This window comes from Papio anubis, chromosome 7 (assembly GCF_008728515.1).
Source record: "Papio anubis isolate 15944 chromosome 7, Panubis1.0, whole genome shotgun sequence".
NCBI classification, from domain to species: Eukaryota; Metazoa; Chordata; class Mammalia; order Primates; family Cercopithecidae; genus Papio; species Papio anubis.
The window spans coordinates 103,768,040-103,772,723 of NC_044982.1; the positions used below are offsets into that span (position 1 = coordinate 103,768,040).

At 40.0% G+C, this 4,684-nt stretch overlaps 1 non-coding gene across 1 annotated transcript; it reads right to left on the minus strand.

Moving 5' to 3' along the window:
* Positions 1-450: 450 nt before the first annotated feature.
* On the minus strand, positions 451-512 carry LOC116276054. The gene has a single exon (XR_004185502.1). It is a non-coding gene; the product is annotated as a U7 small nuclear RNA (small nuclear RNA).
* Between the last annotated feature and the right edge of the window lie 4,172 nt (positions 513-4,684).

A 4,684-nucleotide genomic window follows, 5' to 3' on the forward strand; every position in this document is an offset into this window, starting at 1 on the left:
CAATTTTAGGGCTTATCTTATTTGTTCCCTTCTCTTTGGGATTGCAGTTCTGTGCTGCCTGTTGTCCAGGCTCTAAAGGATGCTGCCTCATACATTTTGTCCACTTTTCTAGTAGTTAGGGAGAATGGCAGGATAAATCTGGATCCAGTTACTCTGTCGTGGTTAGCAGCTGAAGTCCTTTGGGTGAGTGTGCTTTGTTGGTGGTTCAGAAAGTTTCATTACAGGATTCTCAAAATCTTTGGGAGTATAAATAAGAAAGAAGTATTTGTTGACTATCTTCTGATAGTAGCTCAGCCATTGCTTTGTGGGAAATAACAGAAAAAATGTAGATATCTTTTAGTTGAAGAGGCACATGGTACATACCTAAGATTAATCAATGAATTGCTATGGTGATAAACAGAAGGAGAAGGATCACTATAATGTATTATTTTCTGCCCCCCCCCCCCCTGGGGGAGTCTTCCAGTGAAAACCAGAAAACCTGCTAGACAAATTCTAAAAGAGCTGTAACACTTGGGATCTGGTGTTTTCATGTAGAAATACTTGCTTTTGCGTTTTTGTTTCCTAGCATATATGCTTTATGTCACAAGTTGTAGTGAGTCAGTGGATAGAGTGGTGGCTCTTTCAGGCGCATTTGCTGTTTGTTTACCATGCAGCTTTAGGTAAGTTATTTGTCTCTGAGATCTGATCTTCTCTTTTCTCTTTTGGCAAATGATTATATGACATACCTTGTTAGGGATGTTTGTAAATTTTTTCAAGTACCTTTTGTCAGGCACCGTTCTAGGTAATGGGAATTCAGTGACATCTGTAGTTGCTGCTGTTAATCTATATCCTATTGAGGGAAGTAGAAAATAAACCAGTGAACAAACAATTGCAGTCATGTCTGGTGGTGATGATTCTAGGAAGGATATGAAGAGTACTAGCAGAGATTGGGGAGGTCAGACAAGGCCTTACTGAGGAGGTGAGATTTGAATAGACCTGAAGAAAATCAAGGAACCTAGCCAAATGAAGAGTCAGGGGAAGTGTGTTCAATATGAAAGGAACATCAAGTGCAGAGGGCCTGAGGTGGGAGAATGAACAGGGAGCCTGGTGTGGCTGGAATGGGTGAGAAAGAGCGTGAGGAGATAAGGTTTGTATGTGTAGCCAGAGACCAGATCAAATAGGCTCTTTAGTATGGTGAGAAACAGCTGAAGGATTTAAGCAAGGCATGACAAGAGCTGATTTCGGCTTTAAAAACTTTACTCTTGGCATAGGGAGCAGTAGTGGAAACGCAGAGACTAGTTCAGAGATTTGCAGTAGTTCAGCCTAGAGAAGATGATGACTTGGATTAGGGTGGTAGCAGGGAAAGTGGTGAGAAGTGGTTTGAATCCATATACACTGAAAATAGAACTGATAGGATTACTTACAGATTGGAAAAAGGTTCTAAAGGAAAGAAAGAAATTAAGGACGATTCCTAGGTGTTTTGTCTGAACAACTGGGTAAATGGGGAAGATGTGGAATCAGTTTGCTGAGAGGTTGAAATTGTGATTTCCCTGTTGATATGCTAAGTTTGACGTCCGTGAAATTTTTAAGTGAAGTTATCAGTAAGCATATGGATATACAGTTCTGGAGTTCAGTGATGATCTGGACTGGATGTATGAATTAGAGAATTGTAGACAGAGAAGGGAGAGTGGGAGGTTTTAGTGGGAATTAGGGATATATAAAGCTCCATAATTGGGGCTCATGGCATAGTAGTTAGTAATCATGACAGTCATAAAACAACCACCACTATGTATAATAATTAAAGGAAGGCTAGATATGAATGAAGGAAGATGGTAGTGACCTAAAACAATTGTCTTGCATATTATATCAAAATTAGTTAGGATTCCAAACATCCTGAAAACTTTTCTTCTCTGAGCATGATAAAAATATTAGTGAACTATATTTTCCATTTGTAGTCTCTAAGGATATTGGTGATAGTGGAAAGATAATGATGTTTTAATGTGATGCAAGTGTATTATTTGAATGTACTTCACATACACATGTATGAAGATAGTCTAGAAGGAGGCTACTGCAAAGTTGATGAGGGTAACTTTTGATCTTCTGATTTTCTGCAGTGTATATATTTGTCTTTATTCTTTTTTTTTTAAGACAGGGTCTAGGCTGGAGTGCAGTGACGCGACCTCAGCTCACTGCAACCTCTGCTTTCTGGGCTGAAGGATTCTCCCACCTTAGCCTCCTGAGCAGCTGGGACCACTGGTGTGCACCACCATGCCCAGCTAATTTTTGTACTTTTTGAAGAGATGGTGTTTTGCCATGTTGTCCAGGCTGTTCTTGAACTCCTAGACTCAAGCGATCCACCCACCTTGGCCTCCCAAAGTGCTGGGATCATAGGTGTGAGCCACTGCACCTGGCCCCTTGTTCTTTTTTTTTTTTTTTTTTTTTTTGAGACAGAGTCTCTCTCTGTCACCCTGACTGGAATGCAGTGTTGCGATCTTGGCTCACTGCAACCTCTGCCTCCCAGATTCAAGCAATTCTCCTGCCTCAGCCTCCTGTGTAGCTGAGACTACCATTCCTTGCTAATTTTTGTATTTTTAGTAGAGATGAGGTTTCACCATGTTGGCCAGGCTGTTCTTGAACTCCTGACCTTGTGTTCCACCGGCCTCGGCCTCCCAAAGTGCTGGGATTACAGACATGAGCCACCGCGCCCGGCCGTATTCTTATCCTTAATAAAAGGAGTTGATATTTTTTGAGGTTGGGCTCAGTTGGTGAGTTTCTAGGGTAGTGGGTTTCATTTGTTTGTAGTTGCTGATATTACTCATTCCATTATTTTACTATGTATAGTCTGTTGTCTTAAAAATTTGAGCCCTTAATAATTTTTTTTTTTTTTTTAGATGGAGTCTCGCTCTGTCACCCAGGCTGGAGTCCAGTGGTGCTATCTCGGCTCACTGCAAGCTCTACCTCCTGGGTTCAAGCGATTCTCCTGCCTCAGCCTCCTGAGTAACTGGGACTACAGGCATGTGCCACCACGCCCGGCTAATTTTTGTATTTTTGGTAGAGACGGGGTTTCACCATGTTGGCCAGGATGGTCTTGATCTCCTAACCTCGTGATCCACCCGCCTTGGCCTCCCAAAGTGCTGGGATTACAGAATAATCTTAATCATAGATGGGAATCAATTAAGAGTTTTTTTTTTTTTTTTTTTTTTTTTTCCAGAAATGAGGTTTTGCTCTGTTGCCTAGGCTGGACTTGAACTCTTGGGTTTAAGTGATCCTCCCACCCCAACCTTTCTAGTTGCTGTAACTACAGGCACACGCCACTGCACCTGGCTGTGGGTGGTTTTGATATGAGTCCATAACCGTTCCTGGAAAAATTGTTAGCACATGCTTTTGCCACCGGGCTAATTGCGGCACTATTTTGTTGAAAGAGTACTTTATGTTGCATTGTGGTGGGCAGATCTCTTCAGAAAAATTGAACTGAGCTTGAAGTTATTTTGTTTTAAAATCTGAATTATACCGTAAACATTGACTTAGATTTTTAGAAGTATTCTTTTTCCCGGGTGATAGCTGTGCTAAAGATAAAGGTGGTGGATATGACAGGGGCTTTTGACAAATTTGACATTTCCAGTAATTCGTGAATCACTTCTAAAAACATAATGATTTGGGTGGTATTTGTGAATTAATCTATTATCCTTGGCATTTGAGTTCTGCCTTGTCTAAGTGGGTGTGTTTCTGGCGTGGGAGAAGGGAGGTCCGTTGTGACATTGCATGGAAATAATTTCTTTTACCTTTAACAAGCTGGAAGAAAATGGTTTTTGGATGCTTTGTACACAGAGCGTGCATCTTCTTGGATGCTTTGTGCACAGAGCGGCTGGGCTCAGAATACAAAGGAACTGTAGATGAGACTTTGCAGTTTGGGAGTTATTTGGGGAAAAAAATATGGTAACAAGAGTTGGGAAGTAGAGTTCTAAGTGTTCATTTTATCACATGAAGCCTTAGGGACTGGCTGAGGTGCTTCCTCCCTTCAAGGATTAAAGACATGCATGGGTCAGTGGGCAGTAATAGCCAAAGCTTTTGCTTGGGCATTCCTGCCAAAATGGTGCTGTGTGTATCCTTAGAGCATAGAATAGTGTGTATGTCCAGTCTAGAGAGGTTTTTTGAGGTCATTTTCTAAAAGGTGTTTTCAAAAAAGTAAAGTTGCTAAAGGGAAGAATAAACTTTTGTGTGTTTACCTGCATATTATGTTCATTTACATTCTCTTAATTCCTTACAATAATCCTGTAAGATAGATATTATTCTCGCTCCCTTTTTTGATGAAAAAACTAGGGTTTAGGGATTTAAGTTTGCTTTTCAAGTCAATTACAGCTTTCATCTGGGACATTGTGACTATAAACATAACTCTAGTTTTATTATATCTGCTATAAGTCACATTTTTTTTCACTTTGATATAATTATATCCAAAGTAGCCAGCTTAAAATTCCATCTTGATCTTGGTGTCAATAGAAAATCATTGTGGTCTTCTCTTAAAGTTTTTCTAGAATTCTTAAAAACATGCTAGGCTTCCATATTTGTGCCTTGAAAGTAGCAGAAACTTGCCAATAGAATTGTATTTTCCTTCATATACAGAAGCTTTGTGGATGGACATTAATAATTAACATTTACACATTTGTTCACATCTTCAAAGTGTTTTACATTTAATTAGTTCATGTGT